General features: G+C 46.9%; 1 long non-coding RNA gene across 1 annotated transcript; it reads right to left on the bottom strand.

Moving 5' to 3' along the window:
• Positions 1–1,281: 1,281 nt before the first annotated feature.
• On the bottom strand, positions 1,282–16,935 carry LOC147122733 (uncharacterized). Its single transcript, XR_015080332.1, has 3 exons — positions 16,776–16,935; positions 9,024–9,174; positions 1,282–4,133 (listed from the first exon to the last, which is right to left on the bottom strand). It is a non-coding gene; the product is annotated as an uncharacterized LOC147122733 (long non-coding RNA).
• Between the last annotated feature and the right edge of the window lie 625 nt (positions 16,936–17,560).

The following is a 17,560-nucleotide window of genomic DNA, read 5'->3' on the forward strand; positions in this document are numbered from 1 at the left end:
TGCAAATGAGCAGATAATGAGAGGAATTTTGAAAGTTTTTTGGATACCGTCGGCACAATTTTTGTCGGAGCAAAAAGTAAATACACCTACAAGAGTCCCCTAATGATGAGCTTTCTTTTGATATAACATATGCGTAGGTACGCTCTATACCTTTTGATTGTATAGCCGGCCAGAGAGACAGACAGAGAGACAGACAGAGAGACAGACAGATAGACATATCCTTTTATATATATAGATGTACTTAGTGAATGCCTTTTTCTTTAGTTTCAATTTTATCCTTGTATCTTTTTTCACCTATGGTGTTTTATTATTGGATCGTTGGTTTTTGTTTTTTCATGGAATATATATCTCCTGGATCACCATTTAAAATATTTCCCATTGCTGTTCTCTCTTTGTTTGCCAATATTATTGTCCAGTTTATTTTCCCCAGTTCCATTCTAATCCCCTCAAAATAATTTTTTTTCTAATCTATTACTTTGGTTTTGTCTTACTTATGTCCTTCTCAATCTTTATCTTAAACCTGATCGCTATTGCCTAGATGTTTCCCCATATCTACTCTAGTTCTTTTCCTATTACTAGCTCCAGCAGTGATTCCACTCTTGTTGGCTTTCTTGCATACTGGGTAAGGAGATCTGTACATACTCTAAAAGCTTCATTCACTTTTCCCCTTTAGTACTTTTTCTTGGCAGTTTATTTGAGGATAGTTGAAATAATTACCATGATTATTATTCTATTGGCGCAAAATTGGACTCATTAGCTCCCATTTTTGGGCGCTACGAGTGCCCTTCGAGCTCCAAAATGGCGTCAGCACCGCCTGCACACTTGTGGATGGCAGAAGTATGCAGAGCAGGCAGATTACCACGTCAATCAGAGTGCAACACTGATTTGACGCTAGCAGTGCCATTTTGGAGCTCAACGCTCCAGCCAACAACCTCTTTTAACCTCGCACAGCTGAACACACGTTCAGCAGCAGGAAGGACCCCCCACCAGCGATATTTAAAGGGATCATCAACTATCAACAGCAAGGGCACTGGGGGAGTGGCAGGGGTGGGAGCACAAATGCCGTCTTCCTGTGAGTGGACAGCAGGTTCATGCTCCATGGAGCCACTGCCACTCCCCTGGGGCGGTGCCTCTGCAATCCTAGTAATCTGTTGGAGGACAGATTGAGGGACTGCTATGATAACCTGCAAGCCCCTTTGAGCACTGTAATCCACAGCAATGATGGCAGTGATCTGAGCTTCCACTGCAGCACTCAGAGGTTGGGTTGCTGCTTGTGCTGTAATGGAAGCAGTGACATCGGCCATCAGATGCTGCATCGTGGTTGGGTCTACAAGTGTGTTCCCTGCTGGAAAGGATGGGCTCCAAGTTCTGCGCAAATCCTCTGCCAAGTTGGTGCTGGACTCCTCCATGCTCCTTAATACTGACCGCAAGCTTTCTGGCAGGCCTGCCAATGCACCAAGCATTTTGTTGTGCATACCCATCAGCTTTCTTCTGTAGGCTGCCCCATCGAAGTCCTCATCTGAGTCCTGTGCAGAAGAACCTGTCTGCGACCTTGCCCTCTGGGGAGCTGGCACCTGCTCTATCCAGGCTCCCTGCCCTGGTTGCTGCCCACTCATGTCCGATGTCTCACCACGTACAGATCCCGCCTCTAATCTATCCTCCAGTGCCAGTATCTGAGCTGGTGGTTGCGAGTGTGCAATCAAGTGATGGTGTGTATTCATCATCACTCTCTTCTTGCTGTTCCTCCACTGCCTGGCCAGGTTGCACTTCTTGAGTATCTGAAAGGAAAAAGACACAACGCTAAGGTTGTGGTGCAGGTAGGGGGAAAGTAAGAGGTGCATGCTTACACCATCTGCAACTTGTAAATCAAAACAGAGTGTGGGATGAGAGGGAAGTGGGATGTGAGAAGGAGGATTAGGTATGAGAATACTGTCATCTTCAATGGTTTCAGCCCCACCACTGGCCACGGCCTCAACAATTGCCGTTCCAAATAATGGCCAGCACTGTCTCCTCCGTGGGGGGGGGCTAGGACATGCAGGCGCGCCTGTCCTCCTCCGGTTGCTGCTGCCCCCGGTTGAGCACCACCTTGTCCTGCAAGAGAGATGGAAGTGTGTCTGTTTGGGTGATGTGACTGTCATGGTTGAATAGCTGGCAGTGTGTGCAAACTGTGAGATGTGGGTGTGAAGTGTTTGAGGGTGAGGTGAAGCATATGAATGTTAGGTATGAGACCTGATTGATAGAGATTGCTGGTAGGTGAATGATGGGGGTGTGGTGAATTGAGCAGTGGCTGAGGCTAGTGGTGCAGTTGGTAGGATATGGCATTTGAAGATGCATTCACTGACCTTGACCACTTGTGTTAGGTCATTGAACTTCTTGCGGCACTGCATCCAGGTCCTCGGGGCTTGATTCCTGGCATTGCCCTCCATGGCTATCTCCTCCCACTGCCTTCAAAGTGTGTGTCTGGAGAGCCTCCTGTGCCCCTGCGGGTACAGGACATCTCTACTCCTTTCCACCAAGACCTCGAGTGTTGCGTCCGAAAAACTTGGAGCCTGCTCTCTCCCCGTTGTGTCATTCCTCACTCTTTCCCATGTCAGAATCTCTTCAATCATGACTCCCAGCACCTGCTCCAGCCACAATGCACCTCGCCTTTAGAGGTGCAGGCTAGCTTTAAGCAGTGCAGTCTAGCTTTAAGTGGTACTAACCTCTCACGATATTGGGCCCCCTGCTGATGTGTCCAGCCAATGAACAGCGTGGTTAGCGCTGCCTGGGCTCAGAGATCATTCAAATGAGCAGGCAGCACAAAGTTGGCGCGCTGTTTGCATTGCAATCAACTGGCGTTTGCTAATCATGCATCGCAATCCCTGCGTCTGTTTTCAGGGGCTATCCAATTTAGCCCCTATCTCTTTTTCTCATTTTATTGATTTGCTTACATATTTCTTCTCCCACCTGCTTAAATGGTCTGGACAATACTCCTATTACCATGATCAATCACTTCTTACCTTTTAACTCAATCCATAAGGATTCTGTTTCTATCTTTCTGCTAATTATGTCCCTTTTTTCTACTGTCATTATGTGATCTCTAATTAATACAGCTATTCCACCCCCTGCCCCTTCTTGCTTCCCTATCCTTTCTGAATATGTTCGCCATGTTTCAGTTATCTTTACTATAACTGGTTCCCTGCTACGAAGCATTGCCTCCAGTTCCCCCGGTTTGTTTTAGACTTTGTGTACATTGCTATACAGGCAATTTCATTTGTTTTTTATTCATTGTTCCTCTTTTTATTTTTAACTGTCCTTTTATACTTCTGTTCTATAACTGTATTTGTTCCTTGGTCATTCGTTATCGTTATTCCTTACCTTGATCTAACCTTTACTCTCAGCCCGTTTCTTTTATTTTAAGTCTTTGGTAATTCTCCCAGACCTCGCACCAGCTCCTGGTAAAGGTGGTCCAGCTCCTGCAGCTCGTGCAGCATCCTTCTTCACACGTGCGGACCCCTATAGTCCTGCTCCAATCCTCCTTAAGGCAGGCCTGACATCGAACCTGCCTCATAGGGGATCGGGGCACGTCTTTCTGCCCACCCAATGCTCCCTGTTCACCTGACCGAGGGCTCTCTTGGGCCCTGTCTCCCCTGCATTGCGGGGGCTCTTAACATACTTGGCTGCCTGCAACTGGGGAGGCAGGAGTGTCTGTTGAATAGTGGAATGGGTGACATAAGAAAACTACTAGGCACTTGGTCTAAGCGTTAAACAAAGGTATAATCAACTGTTTTACAACATGGAGGTCTAGCTGTGTCCTTCACTAGTTCCTGTTAAGAATGTCCTGCGCAAGCTGGGCCCCTGCCCGAGTATTTATACTCTCTCTGGACAGTGCCACCCGTAGGCCGCTCAGTATTATTTCATAAGTCTTTCTTTCATGAATGACTGATTCATGTCAATGGGCTTGGAGTTGATGAAGGGATGGAGCTCTTAGGGAGTGTGCGAGGAAAGTGGCTATGCTCATGTGTTCCCTCCACATCAGTAACCTGATGGTGTGGCATGGGGATGGGAATGCCCACGCTACTTCTCCAACTTCACACTCCCCCCAAGGTGCTCAGCTGCCTCATCCTTCTCCTGGTCCTATGGCTGGTGTGGACCTGTGGGAAGGAAGGATAATAAGTTACAATGGTGCAACATGTCCATTCCTCAGCTTACATAGTTAGCATTACATTTAATGTACAACTCGAAGAAAGGCTATTCGAACCAAATGATCTATTCTGGTGATCGCATGACACATGAATACATACTGGAGCATTCGTGATGCTGATGACGTCGTGGATAGCACATTTAGGGAGTTGGTCACACCGCAGGTAAAGGCTGCACAGGCAGGAAGAGAATGGTGACCACCAGGCAGAGTAGTAGGCACAGGCAGGTAGTGCAGGGGTCCCCTGTGACCATCCCCCTCTCAAACAGATATACTGCTTTGGATATTGGTGAGGGAGATGGCTTATCAGGGGAAGGCAGCAGCAGCCAAATTCCTGGCACTGTGGGGTGGTTCTGCTGCACAGGACAGGAGGAAAAAGAGGGGTAGAGCTATAGTGATAGGGGATTCTATTGTAAGGGGAATAGATAGGCATTTCTGCGGCTGCAAACGAGACTCCAGGATGGTATGTTGCCTCCCTGGTGCAAGGGTCAAGGATGTCTCGGAGCGGCTACAGAGCATTTTGGAAGGGGAGGGTGAACAGCCAGTTGTCGTGGTGCATATAGGTACCAACGATATAGGTAAAAACCGGGATGAGGTCCTAAAAGCTGAATATAGGGAGTTGGGAGGGCAGCACGGTGGCATAGTGGTTAGCACTGTTGCCTCACAGCGCCAGGGACCCGGGTTCGAATCCGGCCTCGGGTGACTGTCTGTGTGGAGTTTGCACATTCTCCCCGTGTTTGCGTGGGTTTTCTCCGGGTGCTCCGGTTTCCTCCCACAGTCCAAAGATGTGCGGGTTAGGTTGATTGGCTATGATAAAAATTGACCCTTAGTGTTAGGGGGATTAAATACGTGGGGTTACGGGGATAGGGTGGGATATGTGTTGGTGTAGGGGTTACGGGGATCGGGTGGGATATGTGTCGGTGCAGGCTCAATGGGCCGAAATGGCCTCTATCTGTATTGTGAGGTTTCTGTGATTCTGTGATTCTGTGAATTAAAAAATAGGACTTCAAAGGTAGTAATCTCAGGATCGCTACCAGTGCCACGTGCTTGTCAGAGTAGAAATAGAAGGATATTTCAGATGAATACGTGGCTAGAGGAATGGTGCAAGGGAGAGGGATTCAAATTCCTGGGACATTGAAACCTGTTCTGGGGGAGGTGGGACCAGTACAAAAAGGATGGTTTGCACCTGGGCAGGACTGGGACCAATGTCCTAGGGGGAGTGTTTGCTAGTGCTGTGGGGGAGCATTTAAACTAAAGTGGCTGGGGGTTGGGAACCTGTGCAGGGAGACAGAGGAAAGGAAAACAAGGATGGAAGCAAAAGACAGGAAGGAGAAAAGCAAAAGTGGCAGTCAGAGTAATCAAGGGTTTAAATCAAACATGGCCACAGTAAATAATAATTCTAAAAGGTCTAAGAGTGTTAAAAAAACAAGCCTGAAGGCTTTGTGTCTTAATGCGAGGAGCATTCGTAATAAGGTGGATGAATTAGCTGCGCAAATAGATGTAAACAGATATGATATAATTGGGATTAGGGAAACATGGCTCCAGGGTGACCAGGGCTGGGAACTCAACATCCAGGGGTATTCAATATTCAGGAAAGACAGGCAAAAAGGAAAAGGAGGTGGGGTAGCATTGCTGGTTAAAGAGGAGATTAACACAATTGTAAGGAAGGATATTAGCTCTGATGATGCGGAATCTGTATGGGTAGAGATGAGAAATACCAAGGGACAGAAAACGTTAGTGGGAGTTGTATACAGACCCCCAAACAGTAATGCGAAGGTTGGGGATGGCATAAAACGGGAAATTAGAGAAGCATGCAATAAGGGCACAGCAGTTATCATGGGTGACTTTAATCTACATATAGATTGGGCTAACCAAATTAGTAACAATACTGTGGAGGAGGAATTCCTAGAGCATATACGAGATAGTTTCCTGGACCAATATGTTGAGGAACCAATTAGAGATCAGGCCATCTTAGGCTGGGTATTATGTAATGAGAATGGATTAAGTAGCAATCTTTTTGTGCAAGGCCCATAGGGGCGGAGTGATCATAATATGATAGACTTCTTCATTAAGATGGAGAGTGAAGTATTTGACTCAGAGACTAGGGTCCTGAATTTAAATAAAGGAAACTATGATGGTATGAGGTGCGAGGTGGGTCGGATTGATTGGGGAATGTTACTCAAAGGGTTGACGGTGGATAGGCAATGGCAAACATTCAAAGATCGCATGGATGAACTACAGAATTTGTTCATCCCTGTTTGGCATAAAAATAAAACAAAAAAGGTGAATCAACCGTATCTAACAAGGGAAATTAGGGATAGCATAAGATCCAAGGAGAGGACATATAAATTGGCCAGACAAAGCAGTAAACCTGAGGATTGGGTGCAGTTTAGGATTCAACAAAGGAGGACAAAGGGATTAATTAAGAGGGGGGAAATAGAGTATGAGAGTAAGCTTGCTGGGAACATAAAAACTGATTGTAAAAGCTTCTATAGATATGTGAAGAGAAAAAGATTGGTGAAGTCAAGCGTAGGTCCCTTGCAGTCAGAATCAGGGGAATTTATAATGAGGAACAAAGAAATGGCAGAACAATTAAATACATACTTTGGTCCTGTCTTCACAAAGGAGGACACAAATAACCTCCCAGAGATGTCGGGGAACATAGGGTCTAATGAGAGGGAGGAACTGTAAGAAATCACTATTTGTAGGGAAATGGTGATAGGGAAATTGACAGGATTGAAGCCCGATAAATCCCCAGGATCTACATCCTAGGGTACTTAAGGAAGTGGCCCTAGAAATAGTAGATGCATTGCTGATCATCTTCCAAAATTCTATAGACTCTGGAACAGTTCCCATGGATTGGAGGGTAGCTAATGTTACCCCACTATTCAAAAAAGGTGGTAGAGAGAAAACGGGGAATTATAGACCGGTAAGCCTGACATCGGTAGTGGGGAAAATGCTAGTATCCATTATAAAAGATGTAATAGCAGAGCACTTGGAAAACAGTGACAGGATCGGACAAAGTCAACATGGATTTACAAAAGGTAAATCGTGCTTGACTAATCTACTGTAATTTTTTGAGGATGTAACTTGTAAAATAGATAAGGGAGAACCAGTGGATGTGGTGTATTTGGACTTTCAGAAGGCTTTCGATAAAGTCCCGCATAAGAGATTAGCGTGTAAAGTTAAGGCACATGGGATTGGGGGCAAGGTACTGACTTGGATAGAGAACTGGTTGGCAGACAGGAAGCAAAGAGTTGGAATAAACGGGTCTTTTTCCGAGTGGCAGGCAGTGACTAGTGGGGTACCACAGGGATCGGTGCTAGGACCCCAGCTATTCACAATATATATTAATGATCTAGACGAGGGAACTAGATGTAACATCTCCAACTTTGCAGATGACACAGAGCTGGGTGGGTGTGTGTGCTTTGAGGAGGATGCCGAGAAACTCCAGCATGATTTGGACAGGTTGGGTAGATGCATGGCAGATGCAGTATAATGTGGATAAATGCGAGGTTATCCACTTCGGTGGCATAAACAGGAAGGCAGATTATTATTTGAATGGCAATAGATTGGGAGAAGGGGAAGTGCAACGAGACCTGGGTGTCCTTGTGCACCAGTCGCTGAAGGTATGTATGCAGGTGCAGCAAGCGGTTAAGAAGGGAAATGGTATGTTGGCCTTTGTAGCGAGAAGGTTCGAGTACAGGAACAAGGATGTCTTGCTGCAGTTGTACAGGGCCTTGTTGAGACCTCATCTTGAGTATTGTGTGCAGTTTTGGTTGCCTTATCTGAGGAAGGATCACATCACAGAAACCCCACAGTGCAGATAGAGGCCATTTCGGCCCATCGAGCCTGCAACGACACATATCCCACCCGATCCCCGTAACCCCTACACCAACACATATCGCACTCTATCCCCGTAACCCCACGTATTTAACCCCCCCTAACACTAAGGGTCAATTTTATCATAGCCAATCAACCTAACCTGCACATCTTTGGACTGTGGGAGGAAACCGGAGCACCCGGAGGAAACCCACGCAAACACGGGGAGAATGTGCAAACTCCACACAGACAGTCGCCCGAGGCCGGATTCGAACCCGGGTCCCTGGCGCTGTGAGGCAACAGTGCTAACCACTATGCCACCATGCTGCCCTTGTTCTTGCCATGGAGGGAGTGCAGCGAAGATTCACCAGACTGATACCTGGGAAGGCAGGAATGACGTATGAGGAGAGATTGGGTCGATTGGGCTTATATTCGCTGGAGTTTAGAAGAATGAGAGGGGATCTCATCGAAACATATAAAATTCTAACAGGACTAGACAGACTAAATGCAGGAAAGATGTTCCCGATGGCCGGGGAGTCCAGAACCAGGGATCACAGTCTAAGGATAAGGGGTAAGCCATTTAGGGCAGAGATGAGGAGGAATTTCTTCACCCAGAGAGTGGTGAACCTGTGGAATTCTCTACCACAGAAGGCAGTAGAGGCCAGTTCATTAAATATATTCAAGAAGGAGTTAGGTATATTTCTTAAGGCTAAAGGGATCAAGGGATATGGGGAGAAAGCAGGGACACGGTACTGAATTTGGATGATCAGCCATGATCTCATTGAATGGCGGAGCAGGCTCGAGGGGCCGAATGGCCTACTCCTGCTCCTATCTTCTATGTTTCTATGAGCATACTCCCACTCTAATTTCCTCCTCTCTGCTCCTCATGTGGAAACAGTTTCTCCAAATCTAGCCTATCGAACCCCAGCATATTTTCAAATATCTCTATCGGACCTCCTCTTGGTCTCATCCTTGGGTGGATTGCTGCCCAGGAGACAAAGCAAGAGGCTGTGAAACTCACCTGGTGATACACATAAAGTGTTTGCGTCTCAGGTGCACACAGTGGAATCCCTGCAGCTGTTGGGCTCTCTAATGTGGAGTAAGCTCCTTGAAGTTGATGGTTTCTACTCCGGTTCTGTTATGTTGCTGCATGTTATGCACCAATTTGCCCTCTGGGAACAACATAGAAAGAAGGTTAGGTGAGTTGTTGTGTGTTGAGAAATGATATACTACATTTCAAATTAAAAATATGCCCTTCAGCAGAAACATGCATTTGTCACATTCATCAGCAGCCCACTTTGAAAAGGCTGTTTCCCACGGTAAGAGGCTCTGATGACTTTAAATTGCCTTTAATACACAAACATATCTCTGCCTGACCCTTCCGCACTCCAAACACAGAATTGAAAGAACAACTCCTTTCTAGCTGAGGCCTTCCTTTAAATAACTGTTAGAGAGACATTTTTTCTTATTTTTCTCTATTATTTTAATAAAATGTTGAATGTTGAATGAGAATGAAAGCCCAGAGAATGTTTATCTTGCCTGCCCTCGTCAGGTCATTGTATTTCATCTGGCACTGGTTGGCTAAGCGTGGAATGAGCATCAGTGCTCAGAGACTTGGCCATCTCCCTCCAGGCCATGTGGCTCACCTTGCAGGGAGCCAATGGGGGGGATTTTAATTCAGGTGCGGGATGGTATCGTGTTATCAGAATTTCATGTTTCCCACATGAATCTAAATGGATGTGGGAGATTGATGCAATTTTAACTCAATTGCCTGATTGATTTCCAACGTGTGGGGAGCCTTTGCAAATGGGTTTTTCATGACTGAAAGTCCCCTCCGATGACGTCATCATTGCTGCTGCATTTAAGGTCCACAGCAAGCCTTACTTCTTCTGCAGGCTTCCAAGCTTTCTCCATTTGGTTTCAGAGGGACCTGCAGGAAAGATGACAAGCGGGAGGGCAAGTGCAACTCCTCGCTTTGACGAGGCGGCACTGCAGGCATTAGTCGATGGGGCTAGGGCCAACAGGGAGGTCCTGTTCCCCTCATCAGGGAGGAAGAGGCCTCCCACTCAGACCAAGGCTGTGTGGATGCAGGTGGCTGAGGAGGTCAGCTCCTTGCAGAACCTGGATACAGTGCAGGAAAAGATTTCATGACCTTCAGCGCACTGGAAAAGTGAGTATGAATTTCCCATCACCCTCAATCTGATCCCCATTGCCTTTCCTCACCAGCACTCAGCTTCAGCAATCTCTTCCTCCACATCCCACTTGACACTGACATCCATGCACCCTTACCCATTCCCTCTCTCTCTATGCTCACATTCACATATTCCACCATGCAGTCCTCACACTCCCTATCACTCTGATGCTTTGAACACAACTGACAACACACAGGGAAGGCCCTTGGTCCTGCAACCTCACTCCATCTTTGTCTCCTTCTAAGTATCTATGCTATGCAATCTCTACACTCACTCCTTCATTCTCACTCAACCTCCACTTGTCTCCCTCATTGCAGGAAAAGAGAGCTCACAACAAAAGAGAGTGAGCCAGGACAGGAGGAGGGACAGCCTCATTAGCCCACCTGACCCCCTGGGAGGAGGCCATCCTGGAAATCATGGGCATTGAGGATGATTCGCGCGTGGGGGACGGATAGACGAGTGCCACACAGCAAGCTGGTGACAGAAAAGTTTCCCATCTCTCTCATTGACATTGCATGAGTCGCTGATAATGATTGTGAAGCTGTAACAGATGGACTTATGAGCATCTGCAAAAAGCTATGTGCATGTAGCCTTTGCATCACATCTCTGACTCTTTCCTTTACTCCCCCACAGGACCATCACAAGCATCCATCCCCCCTAGCCAGGAAGAAGAGGCTGAGTAGCCAGACTCCTCAGAGGAAGCTGCAACCTCTGAGGGCGCAGCATCAGCAGAATTCAGCGCACCCAGCACCAGCGCAGACACTCACACCTCGGTGGGACCTTCGGGACATAGAGTAGTGTTGTCACCTGTGTATCACAGCTCACAAGTGAGATTCAGCAGATTGTGGAGACAGGGACAGCAGTGGAGAGTCCTAGTCGGAGGGCGCAGGACTCTGCCAGCTTGGCTCAGCAGCATGTCGACCCTCTGCCTCTGGGTCCATCCATAAGATCAGAGGTGATGGAACTCCAGGCACAGATGCAGGAGCCTCTTGCAGGTTTTGTCTCTAGGGTCACTGCGAGTGTGGAGCGAATGGAGGAGTCCATAGCGAACATGAGCAGAGCCTTTGTGGCGTCATTGGCGCATGAACCCATCACCATGGAAAGGATGGCTACCTCCGTGGAAATGATTGCTACCTCCGTGGTAAGGCTGGCTACCGTATAGGAGAGGATGGCTACGGTAGAGGAGAGGAGGGCTACGGCCATGGAGGAGCTTAGTCGCCAGGGTGTAGAAAACATGGTGATTGTTCAGAATAGACTGACATCTCTGGAGGAGCAATGGTCAGCTATCGAACAGAGAAACCAGACCTTCAAGGAAGTCCTTCTGAGTAGGACTGCCAGTGCAGATACGGGTCCCCATGGCCCCCCTGATGAGCAGCAAGGTGCTCTCAAGCCACTTGCAAGCGCTGAGGTGGACCTGACCCATGAGAGGGATATTGGTGGCAGAGAACAAGGAAGTGGGGGCTCTTCTCCAAGCGCTCACACTTCCATGCCACTGCCAAGTCCTCGGTCAGAGCCCCACCAGAGTCCCCACCCAACTGAGATGGGCGTCTCAGCCCCTGCACAGCCACAGGAGCAGCAGACTGTTGGCAAGCACGCACAGGTTCGCCACCCCAGAGGACGCCCGCCAAAGGTGTCGAGACAGGAGCAGCAGGAAAGTGAGCAAGGGGCCTCCACATCTGCTGAAGCCATAGGGGAAGCACTACGTAGGTGCATGCGTAAAAGGAAGATAAAGCACAAGTAGTCACAAGGGTAGTCACTTGGGTGGAATTTTGTGTTTAGTGTAAAAATGCCATCGCGTCGTAATTGTACATAAAAATTTTGATGGCAAATGTTGCAGTTGTGGCGTCTGTCATTTCGCTATTGGGACTTCCACATTGAGGCCTTAGGAATACTTGCAACTGTCAGTATGGTGGTCAGAATGGTAGGACTCCTCTGGTTCTTGGCCATTGTCAATGCTCTGTTAAGAAGCTGTGAGGCAAAAGTGTTTGATTGACTAGGCTAAGCAAATCTGGCCAGGGTGAGTGCGTTCCTTGCATCTCGGACAGCAATGTTCTCGCGTAATGCTGCTGCTGGTTGATGGGCCTCTGCAGGATGTTCATTTTCACCCTCCTCCTCCTCCTCCTCCTCCTCCTTCTCCTCCTCATCTGAGGAGGATATGTGAGGAGCCACTTGGTCCTCAGGAATCTGCAAGCCACGACGCTGTGCCATGTTGTGAAGTGCACAGCAAACCATGAAGATTCTGGAGACCCTGGCTGCTAAGTACTGCAGGGCTCCACATGATCTATCCAGGCATCTGAAGCGCATCTTCAGCAAACCAATGGTTTGCTTGATAATGGATCTGGTGGAAATGTGGCTGGAGTTGTAGCGCTCCTCAGCTTCATTGGCTAGCCTCCTCAACGGCATCATTAGCCACGTCCTCAGGGGATAGCCCTTGTCTCCAAGTAGCCATCTGCTAAGTTGGTCTGGTGGACTGAATAGCAGAGGCATGATAGACTGGCGCAGTATGAAGGAGTCATGGCAAGTGCCAGGGTACATGGCACAAACATGCAAAATTTCCTTCTTGTGGTCACACACCAGCTGAACGTTAAGGGAGTGGAAGCCCTTGCGGTTGACAAAAATACCTGGATTGCGATGGGGTGCCCTAAGGGCCACATGTGTGCAGTCAACGATGCCCTGTACCCTTGGAAAGCCTGCCAGATGAGCTAATCCAACCGCTTGCACCGTGACACTTGCTCGATCCTTGGTGAAATGGATGTGATTGTGCGCGAGGGCAAAGAGGACATCGGTTACCTGCGTGATGCAAGTGTGTGCGGCCGCCTGGGAGATGCTGCTGATGTCTGCTGCTGATCCCTGGAATGAGCCTGAGGCAAAAAAGTTGAGTGCGGTGGTGACTTTGACGGCCACTGGTAATGCTTGTCCACCTGGTCCTCTGGGCAGCAGGTCTTGCTGTAGCATTGCGCAGATGTCAGTCACTACCTCTCGCGAAAGTCGGAGCCGCCTTTGGCACTGCTGCTCAGACATGTTGAGATAGGTGACCATGCATCTGTAGACGCTGTTTGGGGGGTATCTCCTGCGCTGACGGGCTTCCAGGCGCTGGCCCCTTCTGGCCTGTGCAGCCTCAGGTGTGTGAGCAGCAGGCTGGCACTCCTGCTGCTGTTGCTGGTGCTGCTGTTGTTCCTGATTCTGCTGCTGCCGCGACTGGTGCGAGAGTTCCTCTAATGCCCAGATGGGAAGGAAATAAATGGTTCCCATGCTTCTGGTATATGCCTCTGTTGAGGAAGCGCTGAGTGAAGCTGGCTAGAGGGGTTTCCCAGGAGGCCACACTGGAGATGGGTGTGAGGCGCCAACCTTCCACAGGTGTGGTTAAGCCTTCTAAAAGTTACCCCAGACCTGAGACCACTAAGTCCTGCCACCTGCAAATCATGGCTGATCAAATCTCCTCTTTAATGGTTGACCTGCAGTTGATAGTCAGCAATCCAATAGTGCTCCCGCCAGGTTTCACATTCGTGTTTCCCGCCAGGTGTGTTTTAAGTGGGAAAAGGGTTAAATTTGCAAGGGCCTTTTAAAATAGCATTATAGAGGCCATTTAGTGGTAATTAAGGGCCTTAAAGACCAGTCCCGCCTGTTGGATGTGGGACGGAGTCAGGACCATCAGACACGCCTGAGTTAAAATTGCTCGGAGTCAGGAACCAGGCGGGGGGGGGTCCCGCCCGCCAGCTTTTGCGATTTTAACCCCCCGCACACCTCCAAGCCCGACTCCACGGCTCAATGAAAATCGAGCCCTTTGTCTTTGGTGCCCCTAATAGCCGGTTTCACTGATGCTCGACCTCATCCAATAGAGCATGCAGGTCCCCGTCCCCAAAGCTCGACAACTTTTTTGGCTTCCTCTTGCGACATCACTCTGGAAAAGTGGATGTGCAGATACTGGAAATTACTTTTTACACCATTTTACAAAGTATTTGAACTGAAATTAACTTTTTAAAGTTGATTTAAGGTGATTTCAGAACATGCAGCTCACTTACCTCCCAGCGCCATGCTTCACTCTCAATTATTGTGTTGGTTCTCAGCTTATTATAGTGCCATGTGTTTGGTCTGCGGGGAATGCCATTGGCTGCAATGTGAATGAGGTCCCTGATTTGTCATTCGGATCGATTGTCCAGCAGATCTTGCCGTAAGTACCGTGCGAGATGAATGGACAGCGCAAATGCCCGATTAATGGTGTACGCCACCCATCATGCCTTTCCGGCAAATTCCAGATCAATATTTGTTACTGTAATATTCCTGGACCATGTTCAGACTTTCCCTGTCAACTATAGATTTTTCCTTGTATTTCCTTCCTTTTGTCTAGATTACCACTTTGCCTAATTGTTCCTGTAGGTTAATTTCTACGAGAAACACAGAATTTCTGTTTGTGATTGAGAAACATGGCCTCAATCCATTCAGTTAGTGATAGACTTGGAACTTTAACCTTAAAATTGGGATTGGCCTCAAAAAGTTACAACATTGCCAAACATAATCCATTTTGGACTTTGCAACCTGAAACTTCCTAATCACGCTCTTGCTAAGTTTTTGGAATTCAAACCTTCTTACATTGTTTAATGAATGCTATTGTGTAAAACACTGTAGTTTGCTGATATCTAAGATATTTTGATATGCTGTATTTTAATAGACGAACATTTTGGAAAATGTATTGATATTTTAAAGTATGTATGGCATTTTCCTCCTTTCCCCCTTGTTTAGGTTTTTCCATACCGTGCCCCATCACTGGATGAGGGGGTAGGGGACCAATTCATTCACAAGTTTTTGCTGAAGTCTCTCTGTTACTCGCCGAATATTAGATACAAGAGAGGAGCCAGTCTGACCTTCCTAGTGTTCGCACGCTTATTTTGGAACAGGAGCAGCTAGATGCACAACCGTAAGGACTGAAGTCCAGAGGCCCCAGCCAAATATGGAATGCCGCCAAGGGTCCTGTGCAAATATAGGGCACCAATAAAACTCATCATATCGTAGAAAGACTGCATACGGCCACTCGATCAAAATATTCTAGCATTTAAAAATACTGTCAGAAGGGTGTGAGGCAGAGTCGGAAATTTGTTACACTATAACTGTTGACACAAACTGTTGCAATTCACAAGTTAAAAAACATTGGCCTGTAATTTCCGATCGGAGGCTTCCTGTGTGCGGTTACCTCCTATTGGGAAAAAATCTACGCCCTTACCTGAGGGCTCACAAGGTCCAGCTATTTCCAATCCTGGACCTCTCCACAGTCGAAATGCGCAGGGCCCATGTATCCCAGGGACGCATGTGGCTCGCAAGCATCCCTGGGATTATGTGGGCCAGGCGAGCCAATGGGAGAAGGGAATCCTACTTCATACTTTTGACAGATAGAACTGTCAAAAGTATAAATGGGGATCACTGAAAAAAGACACTAAAACATTAAATAATTTTTTTTTTAAAACCATCACGTTTTTAAAATGAGTTAAAATTACGTTAAATTAAATATTTTAAACAAAAATTTAATTTTTTGAAAAAAATAATTAAAGTTTTTTACTGGGCTAACAATAAACTTACCTTTTTTAAAAGTATTTTTAAATTATAACTGAGTGAAAATGTTTTTTTTGTAAAAATTAGGCGTAAGAGTTCTAAGGGTTTTCTGCGGGCGGAGGTTCTCCAGAAAGTGGAACTCTCCCCCCGCAGAGGCCCTTCTCCAGGGCAGGCATCCGAAAAAATGCTGGTTTTCGGCGCATGCGCTTCGCATGCCTGAAACCGGCATTTCCGATGTCCCTACGGGTGGGTACACAGCTCGTACTCACCCGTAGGCATCGGTAAATACGGGCCATAGATTTATTTAGATATGAGGAAACTTAGAAGCAGTGTGCAAGCATTCTATGCGCCTATTTCTTTGTGTTTTACTACACGTTTGTGCTTTAATAGATCAGGGGTGGGGTGGTGTAGTTGTTCAGGGTGTTGCGAGGCCTCGAATGTCCATGCTGCCTGTAGTGTATGTGCCTTTAAGTCAGAACTACTTTTACAGCTCCTGTATACTGTAGTAGCGGCAGTGACCACACCGGTATATAAGCTTTGCGCATGCCTCTGTACCCCCAGTCTAGAGACTACCCTCCTCCAGTAAAGACCTGTTTCTTGTTAATGTACAGCATCCGTGTGATTATTTAATAATAGCATATCCACTGAACCACGGATCCAACACTGCCCAGGGCCCCAAGAATTGTTAATCCACCTCTTTGTGGGAAAATACTTGGTTTCTACTCAGCCTCTCCCCACAGTGACAACATACCTATCAGATATAAATTTAAATCTTGCCAATCCATTGCACAACATGCTGATCATCCCTAGGTATTACTTCCTTTGAATTCCAATTATATTATCAGGAATAGCCATTGCACGGTATTGCATGAAACGAGTTACAACACATGTTCCGATGTTACCTCCAGAAAGCATGACGGAGAGAACAATGAGAAAGGCTACGCATTTGCTGTTCATTGCGACAGGTAAATTCACAGTCACTTCTACCTAGAATTGCATTTACCAATTGATTTGAAGAGCGGTGTTGTTTTATGTACCTGTAACACATTGGAACATGCTGCTCCGATGATCCTCAGAACTGCCAACGTCACTCCCCACTTGCAAAGTGTGCTAGGACTGAGAATGAAGTGAATAGTTAGTGCAACATCTATTCAGGAAGATACTATTAACGTTACTATTGACGCACACATCATTTAGTGCTCTGATTGAGTAATTTAGCAAGTGCTAGCGGTACGTATTTCATCCAGCTTTATTGTGCCTTATAAAGATATAAGTACTTTATGCCAACATAAAGTTATAGCGCTGAATCCATGCGCTAATCTTATTTAGCTTGTTAAACATGGCATAATTGCTATTTAAATCCAGTTCACATAATTTTCCAATGTTCTCACTTTATATACATTGAAAACTCTGATTTATAATTGGACTTGCAGCAGTAGCTGTAGACTGCTTTATTTGACTCACAGCAGATCAAATGGGCGCAAACTCTCAAGATAAACACATAGGGGAGGCCATTTGGCCCATTTTAGCACACCCATCCAGGAAAACACATTATAATCCCCCGATCAGAACATCTAACTGTACTATCAATCAATCTGAAATTTTCACCTCTCCTACTCTGTCTAGAACATCATGGCCTAAAAGTTTGGGCACACCTTTTTTTAGGCACTCCTCATCTCCCCTCTGATTCTTTTTCCAATTACCTTAAATCTATGTCCTCTGGTTAATGACCCTCTTGCCAGTGGAAACAGTTTCACAGAATCACAGAAACCCCACAGTGCAGATAGAGGCCATTTCGGCCCATCGAGCCTGCACCAACACA

The sequence above is a fragment of the Somniosus microcephalus genome, chromosome 2 (assembly GCF_052327205.1).
Source record: "Somniosus microcephalus isolate GS21.2 chromosome 2, FLI_Smic_1.0, whole genome shotgun sequence".
In the NCBI taxonomy this organism is placed as follows: domain Eukaryota; kingdom Metazoa; phylum Chordata; class Chondrichthyes; order Squaliformes; family Somniosidae; genus Somniosus; species Somniosus microcephalus.